The sequence below is a fragment of the Amphiprion ocellaris genome, chromosome 13 (assembly GCF_022539595.1).
Source record: "Amphiprion ocellaris isolate individual 3 ecotype Okinawa chromosome 13, ASM2253959v1, whole genome shotgun sequence".
In the NCBI taxonomy this organism is placed as follows: Eukaryota; Metazoa; Chordata; class Actinopteri; family Pomacentridae; genus Amphiprion; species Amphiprion ocellaris.
Genome location: NC_072778.1, coordinates 7,177,421 through 7,203,913, shown reverse-complemented (window position 1 = coordinate 7,203,913; position 26,493 = coordinate 7,177,421). Strand labels below are relative to the sequence as shown.

The window sequence follows — 26,493 nt, the reverse complement described above, 5'->3', positions numbered from 1 at the left end:
AACGTCATAGTATAGCATGTCGCTCTAAAAACGTCATGGTATAGCCTTTTGTCCACAAAACGTCGTTTTGTCCCAGCTGTCTGACGTAGGTCAGGAGCGACACAAAAACAGTCCAAACGCTGGTTTCCAGAGGGTTAGACGAGTATTTATTTATTTTTTTTTTTTTTTTTTTTTTTTTTTTTTTTTTTTTTTTTTTTTTTTTTTTTTTTTTTTTTTTTTTTTTTTTTTTTTATTTATTTGAAAGAGTAAGTTTACAACAACACAACATGTGAGGGGGTTAAAAGCAAATGGGTGTGAGTAAAATAAAAATATATAAACAAAACTAAAAGTGAACTTCAAGTTGACGTTGATGGACATTCCAACCAGGAACAAAGTAAAAGATAATCAGTACGAAAAAAACTCTTCCGGTTCACCTCTTAAAACCCAAAACCACACCACAGTAGCACCCTAAACTAAAACTACCAATGGGTTTCCTGTTTTCCTTTCTGAACAATTCAAAGGTCTCTCTCTATCTCCCCACACATCCACCAACCACTGGAACACATCTCCAAAGTTCTGCCTGGCCAGCTCAGCTTCCCCTCAGAAGAAGTGCCGCCACCTGCCAGATGAAGGAGCCTTTTGAGAGGCAGCTGGCATCGTGATTGGACTGTACTTTGGTCTGTTCCAATCCAGCTTCAGCTCCAGAGACGGCAGGCGGGACGAGTCAACGGAGGCCGGGTGGACGAAGGCATGCAGCTGAGTACAATCCAGAAAACAACAGAGGAGGAGTGCAGTGGCCCAGGGCCAGAACAAACAGAGTAGCATCGTATGTCTCTTAGAAAACATCATAGTATAGTCTTTGTGAGGAAAAAACGCCATCATATACATCGTGTATTGTACATATAAGTCAAAGGAAAGAGACATACATTGTAGAATTGTAGTAATTGTGGGCTGACTGATTTACTGATTATCAGTATTTTTTACTGATTTATGGTAATAAATACATTTAAAAATGGCGCTACTTTGGCTCTGAACCTTTGTCTACCTGTGGTCGCTCTGTCTTCTGGAGTGATTTGATTGGTTCTACATCACGAATAAAACTCCTTTAACTTAACATCTGTAAACAAAAAAAAGTATCAACAAACTTTTCTGTTAGAGTTTGTGTTCTTCTAAGTTTAACTCCAAGATTTAAATACTCCAAATGTCTCACTAATAATCATTATCAGCCTTAAAAACACACAGAACACTCGACCACACTTAGTACAGTCCGGTTCCCCCTTCTATAAATCTGCTTGGAATTGTCCACTTCCTGTTTGTCAAAGTGGCCTTCTACCTGGACAGGTTTTGTTAGAGCACATGCAACAAACATTTTGGGTAACTGCATTTTAATATGGATGGATGACACTGAATTAGAGTCTGTTTTAATGAGACTGAGTTAAGATGTGTAGCTCTGTCATTAAATAAGAAATTATTTTCCAGAATTCACAGAGAAAAGTCTGAAATGTTTGCTAGGTTAGCGTCCCACATGTTCTTTGGCTCAGCTAAAGCTAACTCTCTCCAACTTCTGGATCTCTTGAGTTGCTTGTTGTTAAATTATCTTGCTAGAGGTGCTGAAGCTCAGAAAGTCTGAGATGTTTGTTCAAAATAAGCTCATTCTCAAGTCTTACCTGAACTGTCCTCTTTTGTTTGAACTTTCCCTAAACTTAAGAGTTAATGAAAGAGCAGCACATCCAGACTCAGTCTCATTTATGTAGAGATTAAACTTCAATGTCATTCATTGATGTTAAAGTGCACTTTTTCAAATGTTTGTTGCACATGCTCCCGACCAAAGCAATCCAGGTGGAAGACGATGTGAAGAGAAAGCTCCAGAGGATGAATATCACACATTTATGTTGGAAATAAATGTCCTTTTATTAGACATTTTCATGCAAAAGTTGGATTTCCCTTTAATGATGTTCAAATCCTTGTTGAGTGTTTTGTTGATGTTGGTTTCTAAATGTTTTCTGACACTTGGCCCCAAAGATTAAAACCTTTTACGGCTCACAAGCTGTAACAATTCACACTTTATCAACTATCTTTCTGACTAAACTAAGATAAAAAGTGAAAAACTGCCTGATTCCTGCATCGTGAATGTAAATCTTTTTGGTTTTTATGACAGTAAACTGAATATATTTGGGTTTGACATTTTATAAACCAAAACAAGAAATGAATTAGTGGAGAAAACAATCAACAGATTAATGGACAAAGAAAATGTGTTTTCCAACATATATGGCTGAATTACTCCAACATTACAAGATGCATACAATTTTAATTCAATTTTATTTATATAACGCCAGTGACAGGTCAAAGTGTCTCAAGACACCTTATTTTTATATTTTTTTGTCATATTTAAAATATGACAAAGTAAGAAATTTAAAGCTCTTGACTAATCCAATTTATTATTTGGTTTTTAAGAGACTAATGGACAATTAAAACTTTCTCCACTAAAACTAATAAACATGAGGTCAAATAGAAGGAACAGTTTTAAATACTGCAGTCCCACGACGACAGGAATAAAGTTTGTATAAAGTTTGAATAAAGTATTATTTTTTAAATGTTTAATCTAATTCTTGTTTAAAAAGTATTCTTTATTTAATGTTTAGTCTAATTCTTGTTTAAAAAGTATTATTTTTTTAAATGTTTCATATAAGCCTAGTTTAAAAATTATCATTTTTTAAATGTTTGATCTAATTCTTGTTTAAAAAGTATTATTTTTTTAAATGTTTAATATAAGCCTTGTTTAAAAAGTATCATTTTTAAAAATGTTTAATCTAATTCTTGTTTAAAAAGTATTATTTTTTAAATGTTTAATCTAATTCTTGTTTAAAAAGTATTATTTTTTAAATGTTTAATCTAATTCTTGTTTAAAAAGTATTATTTTTTTAAATGTTTAATCTAAGTCTTTTTTTAAAAGTATTCTTTATTAAATGTTTAATCAAAGTCTTTTTAAAAAGTATTCTTTATTAAATGTTTAATATAAGCCTTGTTTAAAAAGTATAATTTTTTAAATGTTTAATCTAATTCTTGTTTTAAAAGTATTATTTTTTAAATGTTTAATCAGTCTTTTTTAAAAAGTATCATTTTTTAAATGTTTCATCTAATTCTTGTTTAAAAAGCATTATTTTTTAAAATGTTTAATGTAATTCTTGTTTAAAAAGTATTCTTTATTAAATGTTTAATGTAAGCCTTGTTTTAAAAGTATTATTTTTTAAATGTTTAATATAAGCCTTGTTTAAAAAGTATTATTTTTTTAAATGTTTAATCTAATTCTTGTTTAAAAAGTATTCTTTATTAAATGTTTAATGTAAGCCTTGTTTAAAAAGTATTATTTTTTTAAATGTTTAATCTAATTCTTGTTTAAAAAGTATTTTTTTTAAATGTTTAATCTAATTCTTGTTTAAAAGGTATTATTTTTTAAATGTTTAATCAAAGTCTTTTTTAAAAAGTATCATTTTTTAAATGTTTCATCTAATTCTTGTTTAAAAAGTATTATTTTTTTAATGTTTCATCTAATTCTTTTTTAAAAAGTATTCTTTATTAAATGTTTAATCTAAGTCTTTTTTAAAAGTATTATTTTTTAAATGTTTAATCTAATTCTTGTTTAAAAAGTATTATTTTTTAAATGTCGAATATAAGCCTTGTTTAAAAAGTATTCTTTTTTAAATGTTCAATATAAGCCTTGTTTAAAAAGCAGCCTTCTTTGAATGTGTAGTTGTCTGAAGTATTTTCTCTGTAATTTTTAATAATGTTATTTTAAAAATTTTGTTTAATTTCATACTTACATGTGTCGTATCGTGTTTGATTATCTCATTCAATGTTTTGTCTGTTTAATATCATTTAAATTTATTTAATCTTTCAGTTTATTAAACAGACAAAACATTGAATGAGATAATCAAACACGATACGACACATGTAAGTATGAAATTAAACAAAATTTTTAAAATAACATTATTAAAAATTACAGAGAAAATACTTCAGACAACTACACATTCAAAGAAGGCTGCTTTTTAAACAAGGCTTATATTGAACATTTAAAAAAGAATACTTTTTAAACAAGGCTTATATTCGACATTTAAAAAATAATACTTTTTAAACAAGAATTAGATTAAACATTTAAAAAATAATACTTTTAAAAAAGACTTAGATTAAACATTTAATAAAGAATACTTTTTAAAAAAGAATTAGATGAAACATTAAAAAAATAATACTTTTTAAACAAGAATTAGATGAAACATTTAAAAAATGATACTTTTTAAACAAGAATTAGATGAAACATTTAAAAAATGATAGTTTTTAAACAAGAATTAGATTAAACATTTAAAAAATGATACTTTTTAAACAAGGCTTATATTAAACATTTAATAAAGAATACTTTTTAAACAAGAATTAGATGAAACATTTAAAAAATGAGACTTTTTAAAAAAGACTTTGATTAAACATTTAAAAAATAATACTTTTTAAACAAGAATTAGATTAAACATTTAAAAAATGATACTTTTTAAACAAGGCTTATATTAAACATTTAATAAAGAATACTTTTTAAACAAGAATTAGATTAAACATTTAAAAAAATGATACTTTTTAAACAAGAATTAGATTAAACATTTAAAAAATGATACTTTTTCAACAAGAATTAGATTAAACATTTAAAAAATGATACTTTTTAAACAAGAATTAGATTAAACATTTTAAAAAATGATACTTTTTAAACAAGAATTAGATTAAACATTTAAAAAACGATACTTTTTAAACAAGAATTAGATTAAACATTTAAAAAATGATACTTTTTAAACAAGAATTAGATTAAACATTTAAAAAACGATACTTTTTAAACAAGAATTAGATTAAACATTTAAAAAATACTTTTAAAACAAGAATTAGATGAAACAATTAGAAAATACTTAAATTTTTTTTTTTTAGTTTTATTGTATTAATTTTTTTCCTTTGATTTAATTGCTTTTTGTTACGTAGTTTATTTCTTTAATCTTCTTTTTCTGTCAATATTTTAACCCCAACCTTAAAAATGAAATAAACCCTTGAATCACAATGAAAATACTTCTCTTGTCACAATCATGAGTTAGTCAATTATTCAGTTTATCAGTTCAACTTTATTTGTTTAGCACCTTTTACACAGATGACAAAACTAAACAAGCAAAGGGAAAAACTGCTAAAACTATGATTAAAACTCCAAAACACATTTAAAAAAAGATTTAACATGGTAATAAAATGTGTTGTGTCCAGGGGATGGAGGGAGTTTATTGAAGTCTTCTTGGGCTCACATGGTAAATCATTTAAAATATAAACTTGATATTCAGTCTTAGGAAACTGCAGAGTGACAGAAGAAGCAACAATATCTCATGTTTTCTCCTTTAATGACTCGACTCTTCTTGTGCTTTCAGACCAAAGAACTACAGACTCTTCACAACCTGCTCAAACTCTTGGTACAGGACCTCACCACACGGGTCAAGAAGGTTTCCGTCTCATTTGTACTCTGAAGCTCACCTTCTCCTGCTCAAACTGCTGACAGATGTTTCTGCTGCTCTAAAGTCTGGTCTCCAGAACTTCCTAAAAACTCTCAAAGTCTCTTCTGCTGCAGGTTGCTTTGTAGAACTGTTCCAGAAAACCTCACTAAACCACATGGAGGGGCCTCAAGATAGTCGTCCAAATGAAACTGTACAAAAACCAAACTAGCACAACCCAAATGATAAAGTCTCCTGTAGCCTACCAGAGAACCTCTGAGAACAGAGAATCAGGACAGGAACTCTTACCTTCTGGACAACCAACGCTGATTCACAAACAAGAATACAGAATGTGTCTGACCAAAAACCCCTCAAGACTCACTACAGCCAAGATAAAGACACAACTCAGCTGCACCAAATCCGCTAATCACTGCACACATTAGCACCATGTTATAACTGTGGCTAAAGAACCATATTTACCAAGACAACTATCCAGTACAAAGCCCTAAAACACACCAAGAAACACATTAAAGACGATTTTACTGCTGGAAGCTGCAAGCAAACGCCTAAAGAACAAACTAAAGCAACGGAACCAAACCCGGTTCTGTGGTGTAGAGAAACAGAGGAAATGTTTGGCTGCAGCTATATAAAGCAGGAAGACACTGAGCTGCTCAGGTGTTCCTGATAACACCAAGCTGCTCAGGTGTTCCTGATAATACCAAGCAGCCACCTGGACAGCCAATAGGAACACAGCTTACTGGAAGTCCAGAGGGCTGGCTTAGTGAAGGAAATTTAATTTAAAGTTGAAGCAGAAAGTTAACAAAGAAAGTTGAAAACCACTTTCTGATACCTGAAATCTCTGAGTTTTCACACAAAGAACGCATGAACATGTCATGTTATTTTAGAAAACAAACCAACTGAGAGGCATTTGTTCACACGTGGCTGAATAGGAGGCCGTCCAATCAGATTCAAGGTCTTCACTCTGTAGGTTGTTTGTTGGGTGAGACTCTTGGACCTCCATCAGCTGACGTGGATGTTTGATGGTCTTCCTCTCTAGTGCCAGATGATTCATCCATGAATTCAGCAGCTACAGACTGAAATGAAGCTCATGCTGCCGTGATTGAATTCCTGTTCCAGATCAAATGTTCAGAGCTCACCTTGAATGCAGCCGTCTGCTGTCTGATAGTTTTTCTCATTGTAGTCTTCAATCAAGTCTTTTTCCTCATGTCAGGATGTGGTGAGACTCTTTCTCAGTCTCTGCAGACGTCCCTCATTGTGCATCTCCAGAGAAGAAACAGAAAAACTGGTCACTGCTTCAGCATCAAACGCTCTCCAGCATTGAGAGTGTTTTAGGAATTAATTCATTGTGTTGTGAACTTTGAAGGAGCAGAAACTTTACAGCTGCCAAAGATATGAGCTCCAATTCTGATGTTTTAGGAAATGAAGTTCATCAAATGAACACTTGATTTTTGCTGATAACTCTCATTAAATTACTGAAGAAATCCAACATAAAAACCTGTAAACTCTCAGGCAGCTTTTGTTAAAGTTTGTCTATAATTCTATCATCACGTTCTGGAGCCAGGACTCTGCAGAAGTTCCTTCAAACAGATACTTGTGTGTTTCACTATTTAAGGCCTCAGGTTTGAACGTACAGCAGAGGATTAGAAAGGAGTGATTTTAATATTTAAATCAGTCCAGTAAATGTTTGGAGTAAAAATGATTAAATTTTTGATTTAGATAGATTTGTGTCAAATAATAATGTAGAGCCTCACTTAAATGTCAGCTAAGGTAAAACTATCCTTTTAACGTACGCTTTCAACAGATTAAATGCACGAACCAAAAGGAAATACATATGACAATGTGCATTGTATTTCAGTTTCTTGCTTTAATTTGTTTTTATCTAGGCATTTCAAATCCTCTGCAGTTGTGCCAGTTTTGGTTTGCTTCTCAAAAGCATGTTTAGCCTCAGGTGACGCGTGTTTGTCCCACTGCAGGTCGCTGGTCGAAGCAGTTCGTAGAGTCGGGATGCTTGGAGGAAAATGAGGTTCGCCGGCTTTCACATGGAGATGCTGCTGTAGATGCTGCTGTAGAGGTGATCGATCTTCGCCTTGAAGGATTCCTGTTTTTGCGCCAAAATTCATGATGTTTTTTTTTTTCAAAGAAAACCTTTCTGGAGTGGTTCTCACGGCCTCCTTTACATTATTTCATCATTTGGCATGTTTTCACAACATGTTGAAAAATTGAATTTTTTTTCATCATAGTATCCTATGGCGTTTTTTTTTGCGCCAAAATTCATGATTTTTTTTTCAAAGAAAACCTTTCTGGAGTGTTTTTCACGGCGTGCTTTACATTATTTCATCATATGGCATGTTTTCACAACATGTTGAAAAAAGTGATTTTTCAGCATGTTGTAAAAACGTGCCATATGATGAAATAATGTAAAGTAGGCCGTGAAAAACACTATGGTAAGGTTTTCTTTGAAAAAAAAATCATGAATTTTGGCGCAATAAAAATGCCATAGTATACGATGTTGGAAAAAAAAATGCGATTTTTCAACATGTTGTAAAAATGTGCCATATAATGAAATAATGTAAAGGAGGCCATGAAAAACACTCCAGAAAGGTTTTCTTTGTTTTAAAAAAAAAAAAAAAACTCATCATGAATTTTGGCACAAAAAAGTATACTATGTCGAAAAATGTTATTTTTCAAAATGTTGTGAAAACATGCCATTTGATGAAATAACGTAAAGGAGGCCGTGAAAAACACTATGGTAATGTTTTCTTTGAAAAAAAAATCATCATGAATTTTGGCGCGAAAAACGCCATATGTCGAAAAAAAATGCGATTTGTCAACATGATGTAAAAATGTGCCATATAATGAAATAATGTAAAGGAGGCCATGAAAAACACTCCAGAAAGGTTTTCATTGTAAAAAAAGAAAAGAACTCATCATGAATTTTGGCGCAAAAAAAACGCCATAGTATACTATGTCCAAAAATGTCATTTTTCAACATGTTGTGAAAACATGCCATATGATGAAATAATGTAAAGGAGGCTGTGAAAAACACTATGGTAAGGTTTTCTTTGAAAAAAAACTCATCATGAATTTTGGCGCAAAAAAAACGCCATAGTATACTATGTCCAAAAATGTCATTTTTCAGCATGTTGTGAAAACATGCCATATGATGAAATAATGTAAAGGAGGCTGTGAAAAACACTATGGTAAGGATTTCTTTGAAAAAAAAACATCATGAATTTTGGCACAAAAAAATGCCAAATTATACTATGTCAAAAAAAAAAATATGATTTTTCATCATGTTGTAAAAACGTGCCATATGATGAAATAATGTAAAGCAGGCTGTGAAAAACACTCCAGAAAGGTTTTCTTTGAAAAAAAAAAATCATCATGAATTTTGGCGCAAAAAAAAACGCCATAGTATACTATGTCGAAAAAAAAATGCGATTTTTCAGCATGTTGTAAAAACGTGCCATATGATGAAATAATGTAAAGTAGGCTATGGAAAACACTCCAGAAAGGTTTTCTTTGTTTAAAAAAAAAAAAAAAAAAAAAAACTCATCATGAATTTTGGCGCAAAAAAAAACGCCATAGTATACTATGTCAAAAAATGTCATTTTTCAACATGTTGTAAAAACGTGCCATATGATGAAATAATGTAAAGTAGGCTATGGAAAACACTCCAGAAAGGTTTTCTTTGAAAAAAAAATCATCATGAATTTTGGCACAAAAAAAAACGCCATAGTATACTATGTCAAAAAGAAATGTGATTTTTCTACATGTTGTAAAAACGCGCCATATGATGAAATAATGTAAAGTAGGCCGTGAAAAACACTATGGTAAGGTTTTCTTTGAAAAAAAAAATCATCATGAATTTTGGCGCAATAAAAATGCCATAGTATACTATGTCGAAAAAAAAATGCGATTTTTCAACATGTTGTAAAAATGTGCCATATAATGAAATAATGTAAAGGAGGCCATGAAAAACACTCCAGAAAGGTTTTCTTTGTTTAAAAAAAAATTTAAAAAAATTCATCATGAATTTTGGCGCAAAAAAAACGCCATAGTATACTATGTCGAAAAATGTTATTTTTCAAAATGTTGTGAAAACATGCCATTTGATGAAATAATGTAAAGTAGGCCGTGAAAAACACTATGGTAATGTTTTCTTTGAAAAAAAAATCATCATGAATTTTGGCGCAAAAAAAACGCCATAGTATACTATGTCGAAAAAAAAATGAGATTTTTCAACGTGTTGTAAAAACATGCCATATGATGAAATAATGTAAAGGAGGCCGTGAAAAACACTCCAGAAAGGTTTTCTTTGTAAAAAAAATCATCATGAATTTTGCCGCAAAAAAAAATGCCATCGATCCCGGCGATCTTGCACTTCCTGCAGCACGAATGGGCCCGTTTCGAAGTAGAAAGAGCACAATGGGAGGTGGAGCGGGCTGAATTACAGGCCCAAATCGCCTTCCTGCAGGGAGAGAGGAAAGGCCAGGAGAACTTAAAAGTATAATATAATGAAATATAATATAATATAATATAATTTCATTATAATATAATGAAATAATGTAAAGGAGGCCGTGAAAAACACTCCAGAAAGGTTTTCATTGTAAAAAAAGAAAAGAACTCATCATGAATTTTGGCGCAAAAAAAAACGCCATAGTATACTATGTCCAAAAATGTCATTTTTCAACATGTTGTGAAAACATGCCATATGATGAAATAATGTAAAGGAGGCCGTGAAAAACACTATGGTAAGGTTTTCTTTGAAAAAAAACTCATCATGAATTTTGGCGCAAAAAAACGCCATAGTATACTATGTCAAAAAATGTCATTTTTCAACATGTTGTAAAAACGTGCCATATGATGAAATAATGTAAAGTAGGCTATGAAAAACACTCCAGAAAAGTTTTCTTTGAAAAAAAACTCATCATGAATTTTGGCGCAAAAAAACGCCATAGTATACTATGTCGAAAAATGTCATTTTTCAACATGTTGTGAAAACGTGCCATATGATGAAATAATGTAAAGGAGGCCGTGAAAAACACTCCACAAAGGTTTTCTTTGAAAAAAAAAAATCATGAATTTTGGCCCAAAAAAACGCCATAATATACTGTCGAAAAATGTCATTTTTCAACATGTTGTGAAAACATGCCATATGATGAAATAATTTAAAGCAGGCTGTAAAAAACACTCTAGAAAGGTTTTCTTTCAAAAAAAATCATCATGAATTTTGGCGCAAAAAAACGCCATAGTATACTATGTCCAAAAATGTCATTTTTCAACATGTTGTGAAAACATGCCATATGATGAAATAATGTAAAGGAGGCCGTGAAAAACACTATGGTAAGGTTTTCTTTGAAAAAAAACTCATCATGAATTTTGGCGCAAAACAACGCCATAGTATACTATGTCAAAAAATGTCATTTTTCAACATGTTGTAAAAACGTGCCATATGATGAAATAATGTAAAGTAGGCTATGAAAAACACTCCAGAAAAGTTTTCTTTGAAAAAAAACTCATCATGAATTTTGGCGCAAAAAAACGCCATAGTATACTATGTCGAAAAATGTCATTTTTCAACATGTTGTGAAAACGTGCCATATGATGAAATAATGTAAAGGAGGCCGTGAAAAACACTCCACAAAGGTTTTCTTTGAAAAAAAAAAATCATGAATTTTAGCCCAAAAAAACGCCATAATATACTGTCGAAAAATGTCATTTTTCAACATGTTGTGAATACATGCCATATGATGAAATAATTTAAAGCAGGCTGTAAAAAACACTCTAGAAAGGTTTTCTTTCAAAAAAAATCATCATGAATTTTGGCGCAAAAAAACGCCATAGTATACTATGTCAAAAAAAAATGCGATTTTTCAACATGTTGTAAAAACGTCCCATATGATGAAATAATGTAAAGGAGTCCGTGAAAAACACCATGGTAAGGTTTTCTTTAATATCTGTAAACAACACAAAAACGTATCAACAAAGTTTCCTGTTAGTTTGTGTTCTTCTAAGTTTAACTCCAAGATTTTAAATACTGTCATTTACTGCAAATGAATATCTACTCCAAATGTCTCACTAATAATCATTATCAGCCTTAAAAACACACAGAATACCCCTCTATACTCGACCACACTTAGTATAGTCCGTTTCCCCCTTCTATAAATCTGCTTGGAATCTTCCACTTCCTGTTTGTCAAAGTGGCCTTCTACCTGGACAGGTTTTGTTGGAGCTCATGCAACAAACATTTTGGGTAAGTGCACTTTAATATGGATGGATGACACTGAATTAGAGTCTGTTTAAATGAGACTGAGTTAAGATGTGTAGCTCTGTCATTAAAGGAAATTAAAAGGAAATTATTTCCCAGAATTCACAGAGAAAAGTCTGAAATGTTTGCTCGGTTAGCGTCCCACATGTTCTTTGGTTCAGCTAAAGCTAACTCTTTCCAACTTCTGGATCTCTTGAGTTGCTTGTTGTTAAAATATCTTGCTAGAGGTGCTGAAGCTCAGAAAGTCTGAGATGTTTGTTCAAAATAAGCTCATTCTCAAGTCTTACCTGAACTGTCCTCTTTTGTTTGAACTTTCCCTAAACTTAAGAGTTAATGAAAGAGCAGCACATCCAGACTCAGTCTCATTTATGTAGAGATTAAACTTCAATGTCATTCATTGATGTTAAAGTGCACTTTTTCAAATGTTTGTTGCACATGCTCCCGACCAAAGCAATCCAGGTGGAAGACGATGTGAAGAGAAAGCTCCAGAGGATGAATATCACACATTTACTTTGGAAATAAATGTCCTTTAATGAGACATTGTCATGCAAAAGTTGAATTTTCCTTTAATGATGTTCAAATTTTTCTTGAGTGTTTTGTTGATGTTGGTTTCTAAATGTTTTCTGACACTTGGCCCCAAAGATTAAAACCTTTTACGGCTCACAAGCTGCAACAATTCACACATTATCAACTATCTTTCTGACTAAACTAAGATAAAAAGTGGAAAACTGCCTGATTCCTGCATCATGACTGTCAATCTTTTTGGTTTTTATGACAGTAAACTGAATATATTTGGATTTGACATTTCATAAACCAATACAAGAAATGAATTAGTGGAGAAAACAGTCAACAGATTAATGGACAAAGAAAATGTGTTTTCCAACATATATGGCTGAATTACTCCAACATTACAAGATACATGAAATTTTAATTCAATTTTATTTATATAACGGCAATTACAGGTCAAATTGTCTCAAGACGCTTTATTTTTATATTTTTTTGTCATATTTAAAATATGACAAAGTAAGAAATTTAAACCTCTTGACTAATCCAATTTATTATTTGGTTTTTAAGAGACTAATGGACAATTAAAATAGCTTTCTCCACTAAAACTAATAAACATGAGGTAAAATAGAAGGAACAGTTTTAAATACTGCAGTCCCACAACAAGACTCAAGTTTGTCAACAAAAACTAAATCTGCTGCTGGATTCCATTAAAGTCCTAAGAAATGATAATAAAGTGTGATACTGAAGGTTTGTGGTGCTAAAAATGTCCAAGTAAAGATATGAAGTTGAACATCTGGATGGAGGTTGATAAAAGTTGACCTCCCTTCATTTCTCTGGAGTCGACTCCATGGATTTTATGGATGGTGGTTAAAGACCTGCTCTTCTAGTCGTCTTCCTTCTCGTCGCTGTAAAAAGTCAGTCCATCCTGGCCGACTTCAACACCTCTTCATGACAACTTGTTCTGCCTCCGACCTGGTGGAAACTCCAGAAACTGGGGAAAACCTGTCGAGGCTCGAAGAACTCGTGGCGACTCGAAGAACTCGTGGGGCGGGGGAAGGTGTGGTGGGTGGTGGGGGGAGGTGGGGGAGTAGAGGGGGGAGGCCGCCACCCACCTCCCCGCCTACTCTCCGCCCTGACTCCACCCAGACTCCGCCTTGGCTCCACCCATGTGGTCACTTCAGGAACTACGATGCCAAAGGGACGACGAAATTATTTCTTTGTATCTGATCTGTAGCTCAGTGAGTTAAGGATTTGCCTATGGAGCTGCAGGTCGCTGGTTCAAGACCAGACCTTTCTTAAGTTTTATCAAAATCCTGACAAAGACAAAGAAAGAAAACTGCCAGTGGCGGGTCTTGAACCTGCGACCCTCCGCTTGGGAGTCTGTCTTCTTTTCCCCTGAGCTATTCGCTCAGATACTAATTCTTCTTTTTTTTGCGCATTTATCATCTATTTTTTGTCGTTTTCGAGTTTTTTTTTTAACTTGAGTCTCGACTCGACCGTTTTTCTCAGGAGGTTGGACTTCAGCCTTTGTTCTGGAGGGTGGAACCCTCAGTTCCAAGACTTTCCAAGCCTCCACACCTCCCGAGTCCTCAGGACCTGAGCTTTCACACAGTCTGTCCCACAGTCCCACAGTAGTTCTCTGTTAGTTTGAACCTTCAGACAGTCTGAGGACTGAAATTTTCTAAGTCCCACAGTAGTTCTCTGGTAGATTGAACTTTCAGACAGTCCAAGGACTGATATCTTCTAAGTTCTTGAGTAGTTCTCTGTTAGTTTGAACCTTCAGACGGTCTGAGGACTGAAATTTTTAAAGTTCTTGAGCAGTTCTCTGTTAGTTTGAACCTATAGACAGTCTGAGGACTGAAATTTTAAAAGTTTCTCAGTACTTCTCTGTTAGTTTGAACTTTCTGGTTAACAGAAGCCTTAAAACTTGTGACCATGAGTCTTGATTTCACATTTAGACCATCAATCTGAGTTCTTCTCAGACCTTCACCTGTGGGTTTTTAGAAATCCTCAACAAACTTTGATTCTCTTCACTGAACAGTAAAGTTTGTGGAGATCAGAAGGTAACATTAGTTTGATCGATGCCTTCAACTACTAGTAGACTTTATCTGGAAAGCAGTTTTCTGAAATGAGTTCTTAGTAAATCTGTCCACAATCAAACCAAGAACATAGAAAGAGGAAATGTTTGAAGAAACAACTTGATGTTTTCATTTCAGACGAGAAAACACTGTAAGACCTTTATCTGTTTTTGCTCTTTTTGATCCTTTTATTGTCTCTTCTGTTTAATTTGATCTTCTAAAGTTTAACTGGTGTCTTTTCAAATGTTTTGTCTTTAATTTGATTCTTCTTAAATGTTTAGTTTTTCTCTTTTCTCACCTTTTATTCTTTTCTAATGTCTGATTTGATTTAGAAATGTTTTGTCTTTTAATGTTTAATTGTTGTTTTTTCAAAAATTCTTTTTAAATGATTCATTGTATTTTCTGTTTAATTCCTATTTAAAGTTTTATTGTCTTTAAGATTAAATTTTCTAATTAAACATTCAATTTTTTTAATTAAATGTTTTGTCTTTTTAACGGTTTAATAATCTAATTAAATGTTTTGTATTTTTTTTTACATGTTTAATATTATTCTTGTTTAATTGTATTTTTCAAATGTTTAATTATCTAAAATATTTCATCTTTAATGTTTAATATTTTTGTTTAATGTCAGAATTACATGTTTTGTATCTTCTGTTTAATTATCTAATTAAACATTTTGTCTGTTTAATATAATTTAATTGTATTTAATGTTTAATTTTCTTTTTAAAAGTTGTATTGTATTAAATGCTTTTTTCCTTTGATTTAATTGCTTTTTTAATTTAGTTTATTTCTTTAATCTTTTTTCTGTCAAGATTTTAACCCCAACCTTAAAAATTAAACAAACCCTTAAATCACAAGGAAAATACTTCTGTTGTCACAATCATGAGTTAGTCAATTATTCAGTTTATCAATTCAACTTTATTTGTTTAGCACCTTTCACACAGATGGCAAAACTAAACAAGCAAAGAGAAAAAACTATGCTAAAACTATAATTAAAACTCAAAAACACATTTAAAAAAAAAATTTAACATGGTAATAAAATATGTTGTGTCCAGGGGATGGAGGGAGTTTATTGAAGTCTTCTTGGGCTCACATGGTAAATAATTTAAAATATAAACTTGATATTCAGTCTAAGGAAACTGCAGAGTGACAGAAGAAGCAACAATATCTCCTGTTTTCTCCTTTAATGAGTCGACTCTTCTTGTGCTTTCAGACCAAAGAACTACAGACTCTTCACAACCTGCTCAAACTCTTGGTACAGGACCTCACCACACGGGTCAAGAAGGTTTCTTTCTCATTTCTACTCTGAAGCTCACCTTCTCCTGCTCAAACTGCTGACAAATGTTTCTGCTGCTCTAAAGTCTGGTCTCCAGAACTTCCTAAAAACTCTCAAAGTCTCTTCTGCTGCAGGTTGCTTTGTAGAACTGTTACAGAAAACCTCACTAAACTACATGGAGGGGCCTCAAGATAGTCGTCCAAATGAAACCGTACAAAAACCAAACTAGCACAACCCAAACGCTAAAGTCTCCTGCAGCCTACCAGAGAACCTCTGAGAACAGAGAATCAGGACAGGAACTCTTACCTTCTGGACAACCAATGTGGGTTCTCAAACAAGAATACAGAATGTGTCTGACCAAAAACCTCTAAAGACTCACTACAGCCAAGATAAAGACACAACTCAGCTGCACCAAATCCACTAATCACTGCACACATTAGCACCATGTGATAACTGTGGCTAAAGAACCACATTTACCAAGACAACTATCCAGTACAAAGCCCTAAAACACACCAAGAAACACATTAAAGACGATTTTACTGCTGGAAGCTGCAAGCCAACGCCTAAATAACAAACTAAAGCAACAGAGCCAAACCCAGTTCTGTGGTGAAGAGAAGCAGAGGAAATGTTTGGCTACAGCTAAATAAAGCAGGAAGACAGTGAGCTGCTCAGGTGTTCCTGATAACACCAAGCAGCCACCTGGACAGCCAATAGGAACACAGCTTACTGGAAGTCCAGAGGGCTGGCTTAGTGAAGGAAATTTAGTTTGAAGTTGAAGCAGAAAGTTAACAAAGAAAGTTGAAAACCACCTTCTGATACCTGAAATCTCTGAGTTTTCACACAAAGAACACCTGAACATGTCAAATTGGTTTCATAATAGAACCATCATTGTAAAAACGTCATAGTATGGTGTGTTGCTCAAAAAACATTACGACCTGGCTGTCTCGGGTCGCCGAGGAGCAACACAAAAACAGGACAAACGCTGGTTTCCAGGGGGTTAGGCGGCTATTTATTTGAAAGAGTAAGTTTACAACAACACATGTGAGCAGAAAAATCACAAAGTCTGTCTTTAGTTCAGCTGAAAATATTAGTTTTTGTCTTTTTTATTGACCAAACTTTTCAGGAAGTAGATGAAGAATAATTAAAGCTCTCATGTAGAAGTTCAACTTATTTTGGATCCTTGTGGAGAGTTTAATCTTAGAGTTTGTAAAGCTGTTGAGTTTTTAGAGTCACATGGATTGTTTTGACATTTAATAACCGAGTCCTGAAATAAAATTACAGTTGTGGATTTTTGTCATTTAGTCTGGACTAAACAAATAACAGCAGCGTAAATCTCAAACATCATTATGAGGACTCTGGATTGAGGTTTCTCACTTGATAATGATCAAAACATGAAATTTAGGTTGATTTAAAGGAATATTCCACCTTAAATCTTTGAATGTTGACCTAAAAGGTTGGTTTCAGGAAGTATTCCACCTACAAGGTCCTCACAAATCCACCTTAAAGGAACATTCCACCAAAAATCCTTGGACATGCACCTAAAATGTTGGTTTAAACAAGTATTCCATCCAAAATCCTCAAAGAGACCTGAGGGGCTGGTTAAAGAAAAAATCCTTCAATGTAGACCAAAAAAGTTAGTCTGGAGGAATATTCCACCTGAAATGTAGACCTGAGAAGTTGGTTCGGAAGAATATACCATCCTAAACATCCTTAAATGTAGACTAAAAGGCGGTTTGGAGTAATATTCTACTCTAAAATCTTCCAATGTAGACCTAAAAGGTTGGTCTGATGGTATATTCTACCCAACATCCTGGAACATTTACCTAAAAGGTTGGTTTAATGGTATATTCCCAGAAGAATCCTTGAACATTGGGCTTAATGGTATATTCCACCCTAAATACTTGTACATATACCAAGAAGTCAGTGTAAAGGAAATGTAGACCTAAAAGGATTGTTTAAAGGAATATTTAAATGATTATTTTCATTATTTAATAATCTGTTATCAGTCAGAACCCTGGCAAACTTATTTTCATCAGTTTTTTTAATGGAAGTCACAAATAAAGGAGCTCTTGGTTTTTCCCAGCATTACTGAGTCAAAAGCTGCTGTTTCAACACAGAACGTTCACATGCATCCACAAACCTCTCAGCACTCAAACACCCACAGACAGGAGGCCGGCTGGGCCGAGGCTCGGCGGCGTCCTCAGACCCACAAGTCGGGGAATTTGTTGGTCCTGTTTGAAGGCCTCCGTGTGGTCCAGTAGAAGTCCACATAGTCAGTGTTGGCTTTGAACCGCAGCGACTGGCCGCCATCAGGTGGACCGGCTCGTCCTCGTAGGGCTCCTTCTGTAGCCTTGAGGGGACCACAGGAACATTCAGTAGCTGTTGGAGTTCTTCCTGTCAGGTTTGTGGTAGAACGGCTCTGAAGAATCTTGTACTTGTCTTATCTGGAACAATCTAACAGCCTAAACTGTTAACAGTGGTGTAAAGAAGCAAACACACAGGCAGAGATTAGGACTCAAACTAGATTTATTTCAGAAAACAAATCAACTTAGAGGCATTTGTTCACACATGTGGCTGAAAAGGAGGCCATCCAATCAGATTCGAGCTCTTCACTCTGTAGGTTGGTTGTTCGGTGAGACTCTTGGACCTCCATCAGCTGACGTGAATGTTTGATGGTCTTCCTCTCTACTGCCAGATGATTCATCCATGAATTCAGCAGCTACAGGCTGAAATGAAGCTCATGCTGCCGTGATTGAATTCCTGTTCCAGATCAAATGTTCAGAGCTCACCTTGAATGCAGCCGTCTGCTGTCTGATAGTTTTTCTCATTGTAGTCTTCAATCAAGTCTTTTTCCTCATGTCAGGATGTGGTGAGACTCTTTCTCAGTCTCTGCAGACGTCCCTCATTGTGCATCTCCAGAGAAGAAACAGAAAAACTGGTCACTGCTTCAGCATCAAACGCTCTCCAGCATTGAGAGTGTTTTAGGAATTAATTCATTGTGTTGTGAACTTTGAAGGAGCAGAAACTTTACAGCTGCCAAAGATATGAGCTCCAATTCTGATGTTTTAGGAAATGAAGTTCATCAAATGAACACTTGATTTTTGCTGATAACTCTCATTAAATTACTGAAGAAATCCAACATAAAAACCTGTAAACTCTCAGGCAGCTTTTGTTAAAGTTTGTCTATAATTCTATCATCACGTTCTGGAACCAGGACTCTGCAGAAGTTCCTTCAAACAGATACTTGTGTGTTTCACTATTTAAGGCCTCAGGTTTGAACGTACAGCAGAGGATTAGAAAGGAGTGATTTTAATATTTAAATCAGTCCAGTAAATGGTTGGAGTAAAAATGATTAAATTTTTGATTTAGATAGATTTGTGTCAAATAATAATGTAGAGTCTCACTTAAATGTCAGCTAAGGTAAAACTATCCTTTTAACGTACGCTTTCAACAGATTAAATGCACGAACCAAAAGGAAATACATGTGACAATGTGCATTGTATTTCAGTTTCTTGCTTTAATTTGTTTTTATCTAGGCATTTCAAATCCTCTGCAGTTGTGCCAGTTTTGGTTTGCTTCTCAAAAGCATGTTTAGCCTCAGGTGACGCGTGTTTGTCCCACTGCAGGTCGCTGGTCGAAGCAGTTCGTAGAGTCGGGATGCTTGGAGGAAAATGAGGTTCGCCGGCTTTCACATGGAGATGCTGCTGTAGATGCTGCTGTAGAGGTGATCGATCTTCGCCTTGAAGGATTCCTGTTTTTGCGCCAAAATTCATGATGTTTTTTTTTTTCAAAGAAAACCTTTCTGGAGTGGTTCTCACGGCCTCCTTTACATTATTTCATCATTTGGCATGTTTTCACAACATGTTGAAAAATTGAATTTTTTTTCATCATAGTATCCTATGGCGTTTTTTTTTGCGCCAAAATTCATGATTTTTTTTTCAAAGAAAACCTTTCTGGAGTGTTTTTCACGGCGTGCTTTACATTATTTCATCATATGGCATGTTTTCACAACATGTTGAAAAAAATGATTTTTCAGCATGTTGTAAAAACGTGCCATATGATGAAATAATGTAAAGTAGGCCGTGAAAAACACTATGGTAAGGTTTTCTTTGAAAAAAAAATCATCATGAATTTTGGCGCAATAAAAATGCCATAGTATACAATGTTGGAAAAAAAATGCGATTTTTCAACATGTTGTAAAAATGTGCCATATAATGAAATAATGTAAAGGAGGCCATGAAAAACACTCCAGAAAGGTTTTCTTTGTTTAAAAAAAAAAAAAAAAAAAAAAACTCATCATGAATTTTGGCACAAAAAAGTATACTATGTCGAAAAATGTTATTTTTCAAAATGTTGTGAAAACATGCCATTTGATGAAATAACGTAAAGGAGGCCGTGAAAAACACTATGGTAATGTTTTCTTTGAAAAAAAAATCATCATGAATTTTGGCGCGAAAAACGCCATAGTATACTATGTCGAAAAAAAATGCGATTTGTCAACATGATGTAAAAATGTGCCATATAATGAAATAATGTAAAGGAGGCCGTGAAAAACACTCCAGAAAGGTTTTCATTGTAAAAAAAGAAAAGAACTCATCATGAATTTTGGCGCAAAAAAAACGCCATAGTATACTATGTCCAAAAATGTCATTTTTCAACATGTTGTGAAAACATGCCATATGATGAAATAATGTAAAGGAGGCCGTGAAAAACACTATGGTAAGGTTTTCTTTGAAAAAAAACTCATCATGAATTTTGGCGCAAAACAACGCCATAGTATACTATGTCAAAAAATGTCATTTTTCAACATGTTGTAAAAACGTGCCATATGATGAAATAATGTAAAGTAGGCTATGAAAAACACTCCAGAAAAGTTTTCTTTGAAAAAAAACTCATCATGAATTTTGGCGCAAAAAAACGCCTTAGTATACTATGTCGAAAAATGTCATTTTTCAACATGTTGTGAAAACGTGCCATATGATGAAATAATGTAAAGGAGGCCGTGAAAAACACTCCACAAAGGTTTTCTTTGAAAAAAAAAAATCATGAATTTTGGCCCAAAAAAACGCCATAATATACTGTCGAAAAATGTCATTTTTCAACATGTTGTGAAAACATGCCATATGATGAAATAATTTAAAGCAGGCTGTAAAAAACACTCTAGAAAGGTTTTCTTTCAAAAAAAAATCATCATGAATTTTGGCGCAAAAAAACGCCATAGTATACTATGTCCAAAAAAAATGCGATTTTTCAACATGTTGTAAAAACGTCCCATATGATGAAATAATGTAAAGGAGGCCGTGAAAAACACCATGGTAAGGTTTTCTTTAATATCTGTAAACAACACAAAAATGTATCAACAAAGTTTTCTGTTAGTTTGTTTTCTTCTAAGTTTAACTCCAAGATTTTAAATACTGTCATTTACTGCAAATGAATATCTACTCCAAATGTCTCACTAATAATCATTATCAGCCTTAAAAACACACAGAATACCCCTCTATACTCGACCACACTTAGTATAGTCCGTTTCCCCCTTCTATAAATCTGCTTGGAATCTTCCACTTCCTGTTTGTCAAAGTGGCCTTCTTCCTGGACAGGTTTTGTTGGAGCTCATGCAACAAACATTTTGGGTAAGTGCACTTTAATATGGATGGATGACACTGAATTAGAGTCTGTTTAAATGAGACTGAGTTAAGATGTGTAGCTCTGTCATTAAAGGAAATTAAAAGGAAATTATTTCCCAGAATTCACAGAGAAAAGTCTGAAATGTTTGCTAGGTTAGCATCCCACATGTTCTTTGGTTCAGCTAAAGCTAACTCTTTCCAACTTCTGGATCTCTTGAGTTGCTTGTTGTTAAAATATCTTGCTAGAGGTGCTGAAGCTCAGAAAGTCTGAGATGTTTGTTCAAAATAAGCTCATTCTCAAGTCTTACCTGAACTGTCCTCTTTTGTTTGAACTTTCCCTAAACTTAAGAGTTAATGAAAGAGCAGCACATCCAGACTCAGTCTCATTTATGTAGAGATTAAACTTCAATGTCATTCATTGATGTTAAAGTGCACTTTTTCAAATGTTTGTTGCACATGCTCCCGACCAAAGCAATCCAGGTGGAAGACGATGGGAAGAGAAAGCTCCAGAGGATGAATATCACACATTTACTTTGGAAATAAATGTCCTTTAATGAGACATTGTCATGCAAAAGTTGAATTTTCCTTTAATGATGTTCAAATTTTTCTTGAGTGTTTTGTTGATGTTGGTTTCTAAATGTTTTCTGACACTTGGCCCCAAAGATTAAAACCTTTTACGGCTCACAAGCTGCAACAATTCACACATTATCAATTGTCTTTCTGACTAAACTAAGATAAAAAGTGGAAAACTGCCTGATTCCTGCATCATGACTGTCAATCTTTTTGGTTTTTATGACAGTAAACTGAATATATTTGGATTTGACATTTCATAAACCAATACAAGAAATGAATTAGTGGAGAAAACAGTCAACAGATTAATGGACAAAGAAAATGTGTTTTCCAACATATATGGCTGAATTACTCCAACATTACAAGATACATGAAATTTTAATTCAATTTTATTTATATAACGGCAATTACAGGTCAAATTGTCTCAAGACGCTTTATTTTTATATTTTTTTGTCATATTTAAAATATGACAAAGTAAGAAATTTAAACCTCTTGACTAATCCAATTTATTATTTGGTTTTTAAGAGACTAATGGACAATTAAAATAGCTTTCTCCACTAAAACTAATAAACATGAGGTAAAATAGAAGGAACAGTTTTAAATACTGCAGTCCCACAACAAGACTCAAGTTTGTCAACAAAAACTAAATCTGCTGCTGGATTCCATTAAAGTCCTAAGAAATGATAATAAAGTGTGATACTGAAGGTTTGTGGTGCTAAAAATGTCCAAGTAAAGATATGAAGTTGAACATCTGGATGGAGGTTGATAAAAGTTGACCTCCCTTCATTTCTCTGGAGTCGACTCCATGGATTTTATGGACGGTGGTTAAAGACCTGCTCTTCTAGTCGTCTTCCTTCTCGTCGCTGTAAAAAGTCAGTCCATCCTGGCCGACTTCAACACCTCTTCATGACAACTTGTTCTGCCTCCGACCTGGTGGAAACTCCAGAAACTGGGGAAAACCTGTCGAGGCTCGAAGAACTCGTGGCGACTCGAAGAACTCGTGGGGCGGGGGAAGGTGTGGTGGGTGGTGGGGGGAGGTGGGGGAGTAGAGGGGGGAGGCCGCCACCCACCTCCCCGCCTACTCTCCGCCCTGACTCCACCCAGACTCCGCCTTGGCTCCACCCATGTGGTCACTTCAGGAACTACGATGCCAAAGGGACGACGAAATTATTTCTTTGTATCTGATCTGTAGCTCAGTGAGTTAAGAGTTTGCCTATGGAGCTGCAGGTCGCTGGTTCAAGACCAGACCCTTCTTAAGTTTTATCAAAATCCTGACAAAGACAAAGAAAGAAAACTGCCAGTGGCGGGTCTTGAACCTGCAACCCTCCGCTTGGGAGTCTGTCTTCTTTTCCCCTGAGCTATTTGCTCAGATACTAATTCTTCTTTTTTTTGCGCATTTATCATCTATTTTTTGTCGTTTTCGAGTTTTTTTTTTAACTTGAGTCTCGACTCGACCGTTTTTCTCAGGAGGTTGGACTTCAGCCTTTGTTCTGGAGGGTGGAACCCTCAGTTCCAAGACTTTCCAAGCCTCCACACCTCCCGAGTCCTCAGGACCTGAGCTTTCACACAGTCTGTCCCACAGTCCCACAGTAGTTCTCTGTTAGTTTGAACCTTCAGACAGTCTGAGGACTGAAATTTTCTAAGTCCCACAGTAGTTCTCTGGTAGATTGAACTTTCAGACAGTCCAAGGACTGATATCTTCTAAGTTCTTGAGTAGTTCTCTGTTAGTTTGAACCTTCAGACGGTCTGAGGACTGAAATTTTTAAAGTTCTTGAGCAGTTCTCTGTTAGTTTGAACCTATAGACAGTCTGAGGACTGAAATTTTAAAAGTTTCTCAGTACTTCTCTGTTAGTTTGAACTTTCTGGTTAACAGAAGCCTTAAAACTTGTGACCATGAGTCTTGATTTCACATTTAGACCATCAATCTTGAGTTCTTCTCAGACCTTCACCTGTGGGTTTTTAGAAATCCTCAACAAACTTTGATTCTCTTCACTGAACAGTAAAGTTTGTGGAGATCAGAAGGTAACATTAGTTTGATCGATGCCTTCAACTACTAGTAGACTTTATCTGGAAAGCAGTTTTCTGAAATGAGTTCTTAGTAAATCTGTCCACAATCAAACCAAGAACATAGAAAGAGGAAATGTTTGAAGAAACAACTTGATGTTTTCATTTCAGACGAGAAAACACTGTAAGACCTTTATCTGTTTTTGCTCTTTTTGATCCTTTTATTGTCTCTTCTGTTTAATTTGATCTTCTAAAGTTTAACTGGTGTCTTTTCAAATGTTTTGTCTTTAATTTGATTCTTCTTAAATGTTTAGTTTTTCTCTTTTCTCACCTTTTATTCTTTTCTAATGTCTGATTTGATTTAGAAATGTTTTGTCTTTTAATGTTTAATTGTTGTTTTTTCAAATATTTTATCAGCTTGTTTGAAAAATTTCCTTTTCTTTCCCAGTGTTTAATTTTTCGATTAAATCTTTGTTTTTTCTTTTTAAATGTTTTACCACCTTTTAATGTTTAATTTTCTTTTTAAATGATTCATTGTATTTTCTGTTTAATTCCTATTTAAAGTTTTATTGTCTTTAAGATTAAATTTTCTAATTAAACATTCAATTTTTTTAATTAAATGTTTTGTCTTTTTAACGGTTTAATAATCTAATTAAATGTTTTGTATTTTTTTTTACATGTTTAATATTATTCTTGTTTAATTGTATTTTTCAAATGTTTAATTATCTAAAATATTTCATCTTTAATGTTTAATATTTTTGTTTAATGTCAGAATTACATGTTTTGTATCTTCTGTTTAATTATCTAATTAAACATTTTGTCTGTTTAATATAATTTAATTGTATTTAATGTTTAATTTTCTTTTTAAAAGTTGTATTGTATTAAATGCTTTTTTCCTTTGATTTAATTGCTTTTTTAATTTAGTTTATTTCTTTAATCTTTTTTCTGTCAAGATTTTAACCCCAACCTTAAAAATTAAACAAATCCTTAAATCACAAGGAAAATACTTCTGTTGTCACAATCATGAGTTAGTCAATTATTCAGTTTATCAATTCAACTTTATTTGTTTAGCACCTTTCACACAGATGGCAAAACTAAACAAGCAAAGAGAAAAAACTATGCTAAAACTATAATTAAAACTCAAAAACACATTAAAAAAAAAAATTTAACATGGTAATAAAATATGTTGTGTCCAGGGGATGGAGGGAGTTTATTGAAGTCTTCTTGGGCTCACATGGTAAATAATTTAAAATATAAACTTGATATTCAGTCTAAGGAAACTGCAGAGTGACAGAAGAAGCAACAATATCTCCTGTTTTCTCCTTTAATGAGTCGACTCTTCTTGTGCTTTCAGACCAAAGAACTACAGACTCTTCACAACCTGCTCAAACTCTTGGTACAGGACCTCACCACATGGGTCAAGAAGGTTTCTGTCTCATTTCTACTCTGAAGCTCACCTTCTCCTGCTCAAACTGCTGACAGATGTTTCTGCTGCTCTAAAGTCTGGTCTCCAGAACTTCCTAAAAACTCTCAAAGTCTCTTCTGCTGCAGGTTGCTTTGTAGAACTGTTACAGAAAACCTCACTAAACTACATGGAGGGGCCTCAAGATAGTCAGTGCCAAATGAAAACCGTACAAAACCAAACTAGCACAACCCAAACGCTAAAGTCTCCTGCAGCCTACCAGAGAACCTCTGAGAACAGAGAATCAGGACAGGAACTCTTACCTTCTGGACAACCAATGTGGGTTCTCAAACAAGAATACAGGAATGGTCTGACCAAAAACCTCTAAAGACTCACTACAGCAAGATAAAGGACACAACTCAGCTGCACCAAATCCACTAATCACTGCACACATTAGCACCATGTGATAACTGTGGCTAAAGAACCACATTTACCAAGACAACTATCCAGTACAAAGCCCTAAAACACACCAAGAAACACATTAAAGACGATTTTAACTGCTGGAAGCTGCAAGCCAACGCCTAATAACAAACTAAAGCAACAGAGCCAAACCCAGTTCTGTGGTGAACGAGAAGCAGAGGAAATGTTTGGCTACAGCTAAATAAAGCAGGAAAGACACTGAGCTGCTCAGGTGTTCCTGATAACACCAAGCAGCCACCTGGAACAGCCAATAGGGAACACAGCTTACTGGAAGTCCAGAGGGCTGGCTTAGTGAAGGAAATTTAGTTTAAATTTGAAGCAGAAAGTTAACAAAGAAAGTTGAAAACCACCTTCTGATACCTGAAATCTCTGAGTTTTCACACAAAGAACACCTGAACATGTCAAATTGGTTTCATAATAGAACCATCATTGTAAAAACGTCATAGTATGGTGTGTTGCTCAAAAAACATTACGACCTGGCTGTCTCGGGTCGCCGAGGAGCAACACAAAAACAGGACAAACGCTGGTTTCCAGGGGGTTAGGGCGGCTATTTATTTGAAAGAGTAAGTTTACAACAACACATGTGAGCAGAAAAATTCACAAAGTCTGTCTTTAGTTCAGCTGAAAAATATTAGTTTTTGTCTTTTTTATTGACCAAACTTTTCAGGAAGTAGATGAAGAATAATTAAAGCTCTCATGTAGAAGTTCAACTTATTTTGGATCCTTGTGGAGAGTTTAATCTTAGAGTTTGTAAAGCTGTTGAGTTTTTAGAGTCACATGGAT

At 34.1% G+C, this 26,493-nt stretch overlaps 1 long non-coding RNA gene across 2 annotated transcripts; it reads left to right on the top strand.

The window, feature by feature from the left end:
- The first annotated feature begins 435 nt into the window (after nucleotides 1-435).
- LOC129350297 (uncharacterized) lies at nucleotides 436-25,371 on the top strand. Of its 2 annotated transcripts, XR_008603649.1 has the most exons (6): nucleotides 467-797; nucleotides 5,418-5,489; nucleotides 7,472-7,569; nucleotides 15,568-15,639; nucleotides 19,257-19,354; nucleotides 25,183-25,371. It is a non-coding gene; the product is annotated as an uncharacterized LOC129350297 (long non-coding RNA). The 2 variants fall into 2 exon arrangements; XR_008603648.1 differs by having other exon boundaries at nucleotides 436-797; nucleotides 5,418-7,569.
- The last annotated feature ends 1,122 nt before the right edge of the window (nucleotides 25,372-26,493 follow it).